The following is a 13,809-nucleotide window of genomic DNA, read 5'->3' as shown; positions in this document are numbered from 1 at the left end:
ACTCTTCCACTAACGATGCACCCACCTGAGGTCTTGAAGTGGTGGTGCATCTAGACGAGGTGGTGCATCGAATCAGGTGTGTTTGTTTAAAGAGAGTCATCTAAAACTGGCGTTGGGAAGCACCGGCCCATGAGCTTGGCAGTTTCCAGGCCAGTAACGGAAGGCACCCGTCCTTCCTTTCCTGGAGCGGGGGCGGAGGGCTAACCGTTGGTGAGGATGGTAGAGATGCAAATCAGACCTCTGGCTGACCGCCTGCGCCTTCATACTTACCTGGCAGGGGAGACACCATGATCAAGAAGGCGGTTCACCCAGGGCGAGGCTTGTCCATTGCACTCCGGCCATGCTGACCCCTGCAAATTCCCCAAATGCGGGAATCTCGACTGCATAATTTATGGTAGTGGGGGACTGCGTTCGCGCTCTCCCCTGAAATTGTTGGTGAAACAAAGCAGAAGAGGTTTTTACAGTTTTTTATTTATTTCCATTTCAGAATGGGGAGTTCTGTCACATGCGAGATACGTGTTGTGCGCCTGTGAAACAAAGTCACTTACGCTCTTGAAAAATCAGACCCTGGTGGGTAGTTTAGTTCGAACATAGCGCAGACCTTACTTTGAAAGTAGATTGGACTGACTGCAGCCTAGCTGTATCTGTCTCCATGTTGTTTGTTTGTCCTTTTTTTCGATTCGTATTAATTTTGTTGTCGCTTACAGCGCCACCTAGTGGCCTGTCGCCGCGCCCTTTTTCACCTGGCCTCGGACTGAGCCCCTGCACAGGTGTGCCGATTTGGGTGAAGGGATCTCACTCCTTCCCGGAGTTATAGCCATTCGAGCCACCTCGGACACGCCACCTTAGCACGTTTTGAGGTCCCCTCGCCAAGGTGAATGGAAATTTCCTCTTTTTTTGGATGATTATTGACAGTCAGACTCCAGAGAAGCTTTCTGTGCTGATTTGGGTGGGACTGGGCCAAATACCTGGCGCTAGGTTGCAAAAGAAGGTTTTCGACAAAATCCAAAATACCCGAAAATTTCGTCAGAGCGACGAGCCAATCTGAGACCTGCGTCTCGTTCGGCTCGAGCCAAGGATTCCGATGACATAAGGCACGTGGCTCTGCGACCAACCGTTTGGGAGTTACGAGCGATGCCGTACTTTCCGTCGCTGCAGTTCCACCGTCAGGCCGATCGGGACAAGGCCCGGTGACGTTGCAGACAGGGGAGGGTACTACGATCCCGCAGTGTTTCGGGTGTTTTCATCTTTGTTTGATTGTCTTTTTACATTACATTTTCCCTATTTTTCAGCTTACGGCGCCACCTACTGGCCTGTCGCCACGCCCCTTTTCGAGCCACCTCGGACACGCCACCTTAGCACGTTTTGAGGTCCCCTCGCCAAGGTGAATGGAAATTTCCTCTTTTTTTGGATGATTATTGACAGTCAGACTCCAGAGAAGCTTTCTGTGCTGATTTGGGTGGGACTGGGCCAAATACCTGGCGCTAGGTTGCAAAAGAAGGTTTTCGACAAAATCCAAAATACCCGAAAATTTCGTCAGAGCGACGAGCCAATCTGAGACCTGCGTCTCGTTCGGCTCGAGCCAAGGATTCCGATGACATAAGGCACGTGGCTCTGCGACCAACCGTTTGGGAGTTACGAGCGATGCCGTACTTTCCGTCGCTGCAGTTCCACCGTCAGGCCGATCGGGACAAGGCCCGGTGACGTTGCAGACAGGGGAGGGTACTACGATCCCGCAGTGTTTCGGGTGTTTTCATCTTTGTTTGATTGTCTTTTTACATTACATTTTCCCTATTTTTCAGCTTACGGCGCCACCTACTGGCCTGTCGCCACGCCCCTTTTCACCTGGCCTCGGACTGAGCCCCTGCACAGGTGTGCCGATTTGGGTGAAGGGATCTCACTCCTTCCCGGAGTTATAGCCATTCGAGCCACCTCGGACACGCCACCTTAGCACGTTTTGAGGTCCCCTCGCCAAGGTGAATGGAAATTTCCTCTTTTTTTGGATGATTATTGACAGTCAGACTCCAAAGAAGCTTTCTGTGCTGATTTGGGTGGGACTGGGCCAAATACCTGGCGCTAGGTTGCAAAAGAAGGTTTTCGACAAAATCCAAAATACCCGAAAATTTCGTCAGAGCGACGAGCCAATCTGAGACCGGCGTCTCGTTCGGCTCGAGCCAAGGATTCCGATGACATAAGGCACGTGGCTCTGCGACCAACCGTTTGGGAGTTACGAGCGATGCCGTACTTTCCGTCAGGCCGATCGGGACGAGGCCCGGTGACGTTGTAGACAGGGGAGGCTACCACCATCCCCCAGCGTTTTTAGGTCTCCCAAAACTTACCAAAGCCGAGATGGGCATCGCCGTGTCCGGCTTCCTCCCTGCTGCGTCTTAGCAGCATCGCTTCTCGCCCTTTTGGCTAAGATCAAGTGTAGTATCTGTTCTTATCAGTTTAATATCTGATACGTCCCCCATCCGGGGACTACATATTAAATGGATTTTTAGATCACGGAGCTGGAGCCGGGGCTTGCTCCGTCCACTCCATGCATCGGCCTGGTATTGCAGTGTCTCCAGGAACGGTGTGCTTTCCCTTTTTGGGGATTGCCATTTATTGTGTCGAATAGCAGAACAAGGAATGAGAGCTGCCATTGCAGATGCTGTGGTTTATTGCAAACTTTTTTCCTGATGTGTCCTCCTGGGGTCTTGGACTCTTCCACTAACGATGCACCCACCTGAGGTCTTGAAGTGGTGGTGCATCTAGACGAGGTGGTGCATCGAATCAGGTGTGTTTGTTTAAAGAGAGTCATCTAAAACTGGCGTTGGGAAGCACCGGCCCATGAGCTTGGCAGTTTCCAGGCCAGTAACGGAAGGCACCCGTCCTTCCTTTCCTGGAGCGGGGGCGGAGGGCTAACCGTTGGTGAGGATGGTAGAGATGCAAATCAGACCTCTGGCTGACCGCCTGCGCCTTCATACTTACCTGGCAGGGGAGACACCATGATCAAGAAGGCGGTTCACCCAGGGCGAGGCTTGTCCATTGCACTCCGGCCATGCTGACCCCTGCGAATTCCCCAAATGCGGGAATCTCGACTGCATAATTTATGGTAGTGGGGGACTGCGTTCGCGCTCTCCCCTGAAATTGTTGGTGAAACAAAGCAGAAGAGGTTTTTACAGTTTTTTATTTATTTCCATTTCAGAATGGGGAGTTCTGTCACATGCGAGATACGTGTTGTGCGCCTGTGAAACAAAGTCACTTACGCTCTTGAAAAATCAGACCCTGGTGGGTAGTTTAGTTCGAACATAGCGCAGACCTTACTTTGAAAGTAGATTGGACTGACTGCAGCCTAGCTGTATCTGTCTCCATGTTGTTTGTTTGTCCTTTTTTTCGATTCGTATTAATTTTGTTGTCGCTTACAGCGCCACCTAGTGGCCTGTCGCCGCGCCCTTTTTCACCTGGCCTCGGACTGAGCCCCTGCACAGGTGTGCCGATTTGGGTGAAGGGATCTCACTCCTTCCCGGAGTTATAGCCATTCGAGCCACCTCGGACACGCCACCTTAGCACGTTTTGAGGTCCCCTCGCCAAGGTGAATGGAAATTTCCTCTTTTTTTGGATGATTATTGACAGTCAGACTCCAGAGAAGCTTTCTGTGCTGATTTGGGTGGGACTGGGCCAAATACCTGGCGCTAGGTTGCAAAAGAAGGTTTTCGACAAAATCCAAAATACCCGAAAATTTCGTCAGAGCGACGAGCCAATCTGAGACCTGCGTCTCGTTCGGCTCGAGCCAAGGATTCCGATGACATAAGGCACGTGGCTCTGCGACCAACCGTTTGGGAGTTACGAGCGATGCCGTACTTTCCGTCGCTGCAGTTCCACCGTCAGGCCGATCGGGACAAGGCCCGGTGACGTTGCAGACAGGGGAGGGTACTACGATCCCGCAGTGTTTCGGGTGTTTTCATCTTTGTTTGATTGTCTTTTTACATTACATTTTCCCTATTTTTCAGCTTACGGCGCCACCTACTGGCCTGTCGCCACGCCCCTTTTCGAGCCACCTCGGACACGCCACCTTAGCACGTTTTGAGGTCCCCTCGCCAAGGTGAATGGAAATTTCCTCTTTTTTTGGATGATTATTGACAGTCAGACTCCAGAGAAGCTTTCTGTGCTGATTTGGGTGGGACTGGGCCAAATACCTGGCGCTAGGTTGCAAAAGAAGGTTTTCGACAAAATCCAAAATACCCGAAAATTTCGTCAGAGCGACGAGCCAATCTGAGACCTGCGTCTCGTTCGGCTCGAGCCAAGGATTCCGATGACATAAGGCACGTGGCTCTGCGACCAACCGTTTGGGAGTTACGAGCGATGCCGTACTTTCCGTCGCTGCAGTTCCACCGTCAGGCCGATCGGGACAAGGCCCGGTGACGTTGCAGACAGGGGAGGGTACTACGATCCCGCAGTGTTTCGGGTGTTTTCATCTTTGTTTGATTGTCTTTTTACATTACATTTTCCCTATTTTTCAGCTTACGGCGCCACCTACTGGCCTGTCGCCACGCCCCTTTTCACCTGGCCTCGGACTGAGCCCCTGCACAGGTGTGCCGATTTGGGTGAAGGGATCTCACTCCTTCCCGGAGTTATAGCCATTCGAGCCACCTCGGACACGCCACCTTAGCACGTTTTGAGGTCCCCTCGCCAAGGTGAATGGAAATTTCCTCTTTTTTTGGATGATTATTGACAGTCAGACTCCAAAGAAGCTTTCTGTGCTGATTTGGGTGGGACTGGGCCAAATACCTGGCGCTAGGTTGCAAAAGAAGGTTTTCGACAAAATCCAAAATACCCGAAAATTTCGTCAGAGCGACGAGCCAATCTGAGACCGGCGTCTCGTTCGGCTCGAGCCAAGGATTCCGATGACATAAGGCACGTGGCTCTGCGACCAACCGTTTGGGAGTTACGAGCGATGCCGTACTTTCCGTCAGGCCGATCGGGACGAGGCCCGGTGACGTTGTAGACAGGGGAGGCTACCACCATCCCCCAGCGTTTTTAGGTCTCCCAAAACTTACCAAAGCCGAGATGGGCATCGCCGTGTCCGGCTTCCTCCCTGCTGCGTCTTAGCAGCATCGCTTCTCGCCCTTTTGGCTAAGATCAAGTGTAGTATCTGTTCTTATCAGTTTAATATCTGATACGTCCCCCATCCGGGGACTACATATTAAATGGATTTTTAGATCACGGAGCTGGAGCCGGGGCTTGCTCCGTCCACTCCATGCATCGGCCTGGTATTGCAGTGTCTCCAGGAACGGTGTGCTTTCCCTTTTTGGGGATTGCCATTTATTGTGTCGAATAGCAGAACAAGGAATGAGAGCTGCCATTGCAGATGCTGTGGTTTATTGCAAACTTTTTTCCTGATGTGTCCTCCTGGGGTCTTGGACTCTTCCACTAACGATGCACCCACCTGAGGTCTTGAAGTGGTGGTGCATCTAGACGAGGTGGTGCATCGAATCAGGTGTGTTTGTTTAAAGAGAGTCATCTAAAACTGGCGTTGGGAAGCACCGGCCCATGAGCTTGGCAGTTTCCAGGCCAGTAACGGAAGGCACCCGTCCTTCCTTTCCTGGAGCGGGGGCGGAGGGCTAACCGTTGGTGAGGATGGTAGAGATGCAAATCAGACCTCTGGCTGACCGCCTGCGCCTTCATACTTACCTGGCAGGGGAGACACCATGATCAAGAAGGCGGTTCACCCAGGGCGAGGCTTGTCCATTGCACTCCGGCCATGCTGACCCCTGCGAATTCCCCAAATGCGGGAATCTCGACTGCATAATTTATGGTAGTGGGGGACTGCGTTCGCGCTCTCCCCTGAAATTGTTGGTGAAACAAAGCAGAAGAGGTTTTTACAGTTTTTTATTTATTTCCATTTCAGAATGGGGAGTTCTGTCACATGCGAGATACGTGTTGTGCGCCTGTGAAACAAAGTCACTTACGCTCTTGAAAAATCAGACCCTGGTGGGTAGTTTAGTTCGAACATAGCGCAGACCTTACTTTGAAAGTAGATTGGACTGACTGCAGCCTAGCTGTATCTGTCTCCATGTTGTTTGTTTGTCCTTTTTTTCGATTCGTATTAATTTTGTTGTCGCTTACAGCGCCACCTAGTGGCCTGTCGCCGCGCCCTTTTTCACCTGGCCTCGGACTGAGCCCCTGCACAGGTGTGCCGATTTGGGTGAAGGGATCTCACTCCTTCCCGGAGTTATAGCCATTCGAGCCACCTCGGACACGCCACCTTAGCACGTTTTGAGGTCCCCTCGCCAAGGTGAATGGAAATTTCCTCTTTTTTTGGATGATTATTGACAGTCAGACTCCAGAGAAGCTTTCTGTGCTGATTTGGGTGGGACTGGGCCAAATACCTGGCGCTAGGTTGCAAAAGAAGGTTTTCGACAAAATCCAAAATACCCGAAAATTTCGTCAGAGCGACGAGCCAATCTGAGACCTGCGTCTCGTTCGGCTCGAGCCAAGGATTCCGATGACATAAGGCACGTGGCTCTGCGACCAACCGTTTGGGAGTTACGAGCGATGCCGTACTTTCCGTCGCTGCAGTTCCACCGTCAGGCCGATCGGGACAAGGCCCGGTGACGTTGCAGACAGGGGAGGGTACTACGATCCCGCAGTGTTTCGGGTGTTTTCATCTTTGTTTGATTGTCTTTTTACATTACATTTTCCCTATTTTTCAGCTTACGGCGCCACCTACTGGCCTGTCGCCACGCCCCTTTTCGAGCCACCTCGGACACGCCACCTTAGCACGTTTTGAGGTCCCCTCGCCAAGGTGAATGGAAATTTCCTCTTTTTTTGGATGATTATTGACAGTCAGACTCCAGAGAAGCTTTCTGTGCTGATTTGGGTGGGACTGGGCCAAATACCTGGCGCTAGGTTGCAAAAGAAGGTTTTCGACAAAATCCAAAATACCCGAAAATTTCGTCAGAGCGACGAGCCAATCTGAGACCTGCGTCTCGTTCGGCTCGAGCCAAGGATTCCGATGACATAAGGCACGTGGCTCTGCGACCAACCGTTTGGGAGTTACGAGCGATGCCGTACTTTCCGTCGCTGCAGTTCCACCGTCAGGCCGATCGGGACAAGGCCCGGTGACGTTGCAGACAGGGGAGGGTACTACGATCCCGCAGTGTTTCGGGTGTTTTCATCTTTGTTTGATTGTCTTTTTACATTACATTTTCCCTATTTTTCAGCTTACGGCGCCACCTACTGGCCTGTCGCCACGCCCCTTTTCACCTGGCCTCGGACTGAGCCCCTGCACAGGTGTGCCGATTTGGGTGAAGGGATCTCACTCCTTCCCGGAGTTATAGCCATTCGAGCCACCTCGGACACGCCACCTTAGCACGTTTTGAGGTCCCCTCGCCAAGGTGAATGGAAATTTCCTCTTTTTTTGGATGATTATTGACAGTCAGACTCCAGAGAAGCTTTCTGTGCTGATTTGGGTGGGACTGGGCCAAATACCTGGCGCTAGGTTGCAAAAGAAGGTTTTCGACAAAATCCAAAATACCCGAAAATTTCGTCAGAGCGACGAGCCAATCTGAGACCTGCGTCTCGTTCGGCTCGAGCCAAGGATTCCGATGACATAAGGCACGTGGCTCTGCGACCAACCGTTTGGGAGTTACGAGCGATGCCGTACTTTCCGTCAGGCCGATCGGGACGAGGCCCGGTGACGTTGTAGACAGGGGAGGCTACCACCATCCCCCAGCGTTTTTAGGTCTCCCAAAACTTACCAAAGCCGAGATGGGCATCGCCGTGTCCGGCTTCCTCCCTGCTGCGTCTTAGCAGCATCGCTTCTCGGCCTTTTGGCTAAGATCAAGTGTAGTATCTGTTCTTATCAGTTTAATATCTGATACGTCCCCCATCCGGGGACTACATATTAAATGGATTTTTAGATCACGGAGCTGGAGCCGGGGCTTGCTCCGTCCACTCCATGCATCGGCCTGGTATTGCAGTGTCTCCAGGAACGGTGTGCTTTCCCTTTTTGGGGATTGCCATTTATTGTGTCGAATAGCAGAACAAGGAATGAGAGCTGCCATTGCAGATGCTGTGGTTTATTGCAAACTTTTTTCCTGATGTGTCCTCCTGGGGTCTTGGACTCTTCCACTAACGATGCACCCACCTGAGGTCTTGAAGTCTTTCACAGACGAGGTGGTGCATCGAATCAGGTGTGTTTGTTTAAAGAGAGTCATCTAAAACTGGCGTTGGGAAGCACCGGCCCATGAGCTTGGCAGTTTCCAGGCCAGTAACGGAAGGCACCCGTCCTTCCTTTCCTGGAGCGGGGGCGGAGGGCTAACCGTTGGTGAGGATGGTAGAGATGCAAATCAGACCTCTGGCTGACCGCCTGGGCCTTCATACTTACCTGGCAGGGGAGACACCATGATCAAGAAGGCGGTTCACCCAGGGCGAGGCTTGTCCATTGCACTCCGGCCATGCTGACCCCTGCGAATTCCCCAAATGCGGGAATCTCGACTGCATAATTTATGGTAGTGGGGGACTGCGTTCGCGCTCTCCCCTGAAATTGTTGGTGAAACAAAGCAGAAGAGGTTTTTACAGTTTTTTATTTATTTCCATTTCAGAATGGGGAGTTCTGTCACATGCGAGATACGTGTTGTGCGCCTGTGAAACAAAGTCACTTACGCTCTTGAAAAATCAGACCCTGGTGGGTAGTTTAGTTCGAACATAGCGCAGACCTTACTTTGAAAGTAGATTGGACTGACTGCAGCCTAGCTGTATCTGTCTCCATGTTGTTTGTTTGTCCTTTTTTTCGATTCGTATTAATTTTGTTGTCGCTTACAGCGCCACCTAGTGGCCTGTCGCCGCGCCCTTTTTCACCTGGCCTCGGACTGAGCCCCTGCACAGGTGTGCCGATTTGGGTGAAGGGATCTCACTCCTTCCCGGAGTTATAGCCATTCGAGCCACCTCGGACACGCCACCTTAGCACGTTTTGAGGTCCCCTCGCCAAGGTGAATGGAAATTTCCTCTTTTTTTGGATGATTATTGACAGTCAGACTCCAGAGAAGCTTTCTGTGCTGATTTGGGTGGGACTGGGCCAAATACCTGGCGCTAGGTTGCAAAAGAAGGTTTTCGACAAAATCCAAAATACCCGAAAATTTCGTCAGAGCGACGAGCCAATCTGAGACCTGCGTCTCGTTCGGCTCGAGCCAAGGATTCCGATGACATAAGGCACGTGGCTCTGCGACCAACCGTTTGGGAGTTACGAGCGATGCCGTACTTTCCGTCAGGCCGATCGGGACGAGGCCCGGTGACGTTGTAGACAGGGGAGGCTACCACCATCCCCCAGCGTTTTTAGGTCTCCCAAAACTTACCAAAGCCGAGATGGGCATCGCCGTGTCCGGCTTCCTCCCTGCTGCGTCTTAGCAGCATCGCTTCTCGGCCTTTTGGCTAAGATCAAGTGTAGTATCTGTTCTTACCAGATGGACACTTCAAGAGAAGAGATTCCGTTGCCGACCACGATGGTGCGGCTGAAAAATACTGTCAGAGTTCAAGTGAAGAAGGAAGCTGAAATGGAGATTAAGAAGAGGTTTGGACGGGATTTCGTCGTTGTCGAGGTGTTAAGAGGAGTTTTTGGAATTCCTGCGTCCCTGATCTTTTGTCTTCAGGATTTCTCCTTTTCTGGGTTCATGGACTTGACCTTTTTTCAATTGAGAGACTGTGTTGCCTTTTTTGAGGAGTGGGAAAAGAAAAAAGATCACCGTTTGCTGAGGGGTCTGCATCTTCATCCGGCCTTTGCACAGGATTATTTACCATTGGTGATCCACCTTTACAACCCCTTTGTAGAGGATGGAGATGTTCTATCTTTTCTGGCAAGGTACTGTGAGGCTGTGAAAGGGGGGGAACGACTGAAGGACCAGTATGGCATCTGGAATGGTAAGAGGAGATACTTAGTCAAGCTAAGGGCTGATCCAGCATCACCTGGGGGCCTTATCCACCCCCCGGGGTCCTTTTTCATCGGGTCCAACCGAGGCTTCCTCCATTATCCGGGGCAGCCGCTGTATTGCAGAAGATGTGGGGCTCGAGGTCACATTAAGACTGACTGTACTGGCCAACGTTGTCGCTTTTGTGAGTCAACTGACCACATTGCCTCAGCTTGCCCTGAACCTAAAAGATGCAGCCTATGTGGTGGGGTGGACCATCTGTTCCGTGCATGTCCAACCAGAAAGAAATCCTTTGCCAGCCTCTTTAGAGAAGGTCAGGACCTGCAGGCAGATCTTGAATCCCTGCTTACAAGCTTACCTGCAGAGATGGAGAGCCAGGAAGCAGGACCTTCGAGTGCAGATCAGGGGGCAAGAGAAACAAAAGGCGGTAGGGGTGACGTACCGGGCAATTTCGGGGAGGAAGTGAGAGATGAGGACAGCGGGCGACAATCGGCGCCATCCCAGGAATGGTCAGAGATAGATGTGACAGAGGTGTTATCTGGGATCTTCGAGTCTCAGAGAGATCTGGCAACTAGGCCTATGGACTTAAGGGAAGGGCAGTCTGCTTCAGTAGGAGGAGAGAATCCGCCTCAGCAGGACGATGTATCAAGTGATCCGATGGTGGTAGCACAAGGACAACGTCGACGGCGGCTCACTGAGGACACCGAGAGCCAGGAAAGGGAGCGCAAGTGTAGTAGGGTAGGACTTTTAAGCTCAGCTCTTTTACAGGAGCTAGCTCCTGTTCAGGACTGGGAGAAAGTGGTCCAAGAAGAGGAGATCCTTGGGAGGGTGGAAGTGGAGGCTGAAGGGGAAAACGGATGTGGAGCAAAAGAGGGGGGAATTTGTGAAAAGGGCCATGTGGTCTTGGGAAAACCTGGGAGGGCAGGTTTAGAAGAGAGGGAGGACGAGGGGCAGGAAGACAAACAAGTGGGGGAATGGGCTGAGGTACTCTCAAGAAAGAGAAAGGGGAGGGGAAAGGGGATATTAGGAAGGAAGGGGAGTATCTAAGGTTTTATTCAGGAAAATTTTTTGTTTTGTGTTATATTAATTAGCAATTATTTTAATGGGTTGTGTAAGAGTGGCTACTTTGAATGTAAGAGGGATCAAAATGCTACAGCGACGGACTGCAGTCTTTATTTCTTTAAAAAGGTTACCTTTTGATGTTTTATTTTTGCAAGAGTGCCATTTACAAAGGTACAGTGATGTACAATTATTTTCTGCAGGATGGGGGCTGGGGCCTTCAGTTTGGGGAGTGGGTAATGTGAGGGCGGATGGGGTGGGGATTTTGTTTTACTCAGGGGAGTTTGTGATTGAATCCACTAATGTGATTAGGCCGGGGAGGATGATAGTGGCGGATGTCAGATGGAGGGGGGTGGCTTTTCGGTTTGTGAATGTTTATGCACCGAGTAAGTTAGGAGAAAGGGAGGGTTTTCTAGATGACCTAGCTCCCGTCCTCTTTACCAACCGGTTGGTGGTTTTAGGGGGGGATTTCAATGTGTCACTAGACAATGCTTCTGGAAAGGACTTAGCGCAGCTGGTGACCAATTTTTCTCTTCGGGATTCATTTAGGTTAGCGGGTGGTTTAGAACCAACCTATACATGGAGAAATAATAGGCAGGAGGCATCACGCCTGGATTACGTTTTTTTACCTGACCATATGAAGGTCATAAACTACATCCAACAGCCTATGTGGTGCACAGATCACTGTTTGGTAGGAGTTAGGGTAGAGGTAGGGGGTTTGAAGAGAGGCAGGGGAGTCTGGAGATTCAATACCTCCTATTTAAAAGATAGAACTTTTTACGAAGTACTTCAAAGGTTGATAGCCGGTTGGAAAAACTTGAGGGGTCTGTTTGATTCACAAGCAGCTTGGTGGGAGGGAGTGAAGGAGAGAGTTTCTCTCTTTTGCCGTTGCTGGGGGATTGCAAAAGCAGAGCGCAAACGTGCTCAGGTCCGCAAATGGTCGGAGGAGTTGCAAACCTTGTGGTCTGAGGGAGCATTGAGTACTGCTGAAGGGTGGAACAGAGCCAGTTTTCTACAGGGAGTCATAAAAGACTTTTACTGGGGGGAGGCTAAAACCTTCCTGTTGTGGTCAAGAACCCAGAAACGTCTATTGGACGAGAAACCAACTAGTTATTTCTTTTCCACAGTACGGAGACAGCAGCAGCGCAGCTGTATTGAGGGCCTACAAGGAAGGGAGGGAGTAGAATACTCTGTAGAGGGAATGTTGCAGATAGCTGCTGGTTTCTACAGGGGGCTTTTTAGCAGTAGGGGTTCTTTAAATCCAGCTTCTAGGGGTTTTCTGGAGGGGTTGATAGATGTTTTGGATGAAGAGGAGAGTGCTGCGTTGGAGAAATCTTTAACTCTTCAGGAGGTAGAGTCAGCTTTGTACTCATTCAAAAAGGATACGGTTCCTGGAAATGATGGCCTTCCAGTAGAGTTTTATAGAGCCTTTTGGCCTTTGATAGGGGCAGAGTTGGTCGAGGTATATCAGGAGAGCCTGAATAAGGGAGAACTGCCGGCTACTATGAGGACAGGTCTTGTGACTCTCCTTTATAAGAAAGGAAAGAAGGAGGACCTAGCAAATTGGAGGCCAATAACTCTACTCTCAACAGATTATAAAGTATTAGCAAAGGTCATAACTGAAAGGCTTAAAAGAGTGGTGGGTACAGTGGTTCAGCCGGATCAGACTTGTGGGGTGCCAGGCAGGTCAAGTAGTTTGAATTTAGCCTTGGTGAGGGACATCATCAGCTGGGCAGAACAACGGCAGCTACCTTTAGCTATCTTAAGTTTGGACCAGGAGAAGGCATTTGATAGGGTAAATCATGCCTTTCTAATGTCAGTCCTGGAGCGATTAAGGTTTGGTCCAGTTTTCAGGGCCTGGGTAAAGTTGCTGTACACCCGAGCGATGAGTAGAGTTGGGGTGAATGGATTTTACTCAGAGTTAGTCGAGCAGCAGGGAGGGGTAAGGCAGGGGTGTCCCTTGTCCCCCCTGCTCTACATTCTGTCACTGGAGCCCCTTGTGGCGGCACTACGAGCGGCCCCGTCCTTGACGGGTGTGCATTTGCCTGGTGGTAGGGGGACAAGGGCAAAGGTGGCAGCATATGCTGATGATATGACACTGTTCCTGACTTCGGAGCTGGATTTTGTGGTGGCAGACAGGATCCTGCAGCGGTTTTGTGAGGTTTCAGGAGCTCGGGTAAATGTGAGTAAATCTTCTGCAATGTTTGTAGGACAGTGGGCAGGAAGAACAAGTGTGCCAGGTGGATACAGCCTGTGTCCTGATGGGATGAAGATTCTGGGCATTCGATTTTTCAGGAGAAATAGTGCACAAGAAAATTGGGGGGCTAGGTTTAAGGTTGTACAGGCAAAGGTAGCTAGGTGGAATGCAAGGAGGCTGTCACTCTGGGGTAGGTTGGAGGTGGTGAAGGCGGATCTCCTCCCTAGCCTGAACCACCTGGCGTACATATTCCCAATTCCTTTTTGGTATGGTAGGAAACTGGAGAGGTTGGTTTTCTCCTTCCTCTGGAGGAATGGTACAGAGTTGGTAGCCAGAACCCATATGTACCGTCACCTAAAAGAGGGGGGAAGAGGTGTGCCTTGCATACCTTTAAAAATGGAGGCCCTTTTTTCCTCCTTTGCAGCAGGTTTAGTACCCCAGACTGTAGTGCACAAGGCAGGGTGCCTTGCCAGGTTTTGGTTGGGGTTTCCATTGAGGTCCATGATTCCATGGAATGGAACGATGCCTTGGTCAATGGAAAGGCCAGAACAATACCAGAAAGTGGTGGATCTTGTGGTGCAAAAACCCTGGTGTTTAGAGCAGTCAGTGATTTTAGACCATAGAAAACTGTACTGCAGACTA

The 13,809-nt window shown here is 50.8% G+C and overlaps 2 protein-coding genes, 7 non-coding genes and 1 pseudogene across 9 annotated transcripts in view; all 10 read left to right on the top strand.

The window, feature by feature from the left end:
- LOC128011143 (uncharacterized) overlaps positions 1 to 13,809 on the top strand; it is a 168,918-nt gene that overhangs the window by 89,838 nt on the left and 65,271 nt on the right. The window lies entirely within an intron of this gene.
- The window catches only part of LOC128011139 (uncharacterized), a 55,121-nt gene that overhangs the window by 10,740 nt on the left and 30,572 nt on the right, over positions 1 to 13,809 (top strand). The window lies entirely within an intron of this gene.
- LOC128012418 (U1 spliceosomal RNA) lies at positions 263 to 426 on the top strand. Its single transcript, XR_008182941.1, has one exon. It is a non-coding gene; the product is annotated as a U1 spliceosomal RNA (small nuclear RNA).
- On the top strand, positions 2,396 to 2,586 carry LOC128012637 (U2 spliceosomal RNA). Its single transcript, XR_008183160.1, has one exon. It is a non-coding gene; the product is annotated as a U2 spliceosomal RNA (small nuclear RNA).
- LOC128012359 (U1 spliceosomal RNA) lies at positions 2,966 to 3,129 on the top strand. Its single transcript, XR_008182882.1, has one exon. It is a non-coding gene; the product is annotated as a U1 spliceosomal RNA (small nuclear RNA).
- Positions 5,099 to 5,289, top strand: LOC128012636 (U2 spliceosomal RNA). The gene has a single exon (XR_008183159.1). It is a non-coding gene; the product is annotated as a U2 spliceosomal RNA (small nuclear RNA).
- LOC128012358 (U1 spliceosomal RNA) lies at positions 5,669 to 5,832 on the top strand. Its single transcript, XR_008182881.1, has one exon. It is a non-coding gene; the product is annotated as a U1 spliceosomal RNA (small nuclear RNA).
- LOC128012589 (U2 spliceosomal RNA) lies at positions 7,802 to 7,992 on the top strand. The gene has a single exon (XR_008183112.1). It is a non-coding gene; the product is annotated as a U2 spliceosomal RNA (small nuclear RNA).
- On the top strand, positions 8,367 to 8,530 carry LOC128012357 (U1 spliceosomal RNA). The gene has a single exon (XR_008182880.1). It is a non-coding gene; the product is annotated as a U1 spliceosomal RNA (small nuclear RNA).
- On the top strand, positions 9,398 to 9,627 carry LOC128012692 (uncharacterized; annotated as a pseudogene).

Source organism: Carassius gibelio, chromosome B23 (assembly GCF_023724105.1).
Source record: "Carassius gibelio isolate Cgi1373 ecotype wild population from Czech Republic chromosome B23, carGib1.2-hapl.c, whole genome shotgun sequence".
Lineage (NCBI taxonomy): Eukaryota > Metazoa > Chordata > Actinopteri > Cypriniformes > Cyprinidae > Carassius > Carassius gibelio.
The sequence above is the reverse complement of the archived record's forward strand: the minus strand, read 5'-3'. Positions and strand labels throughout refer to the sequence as shown.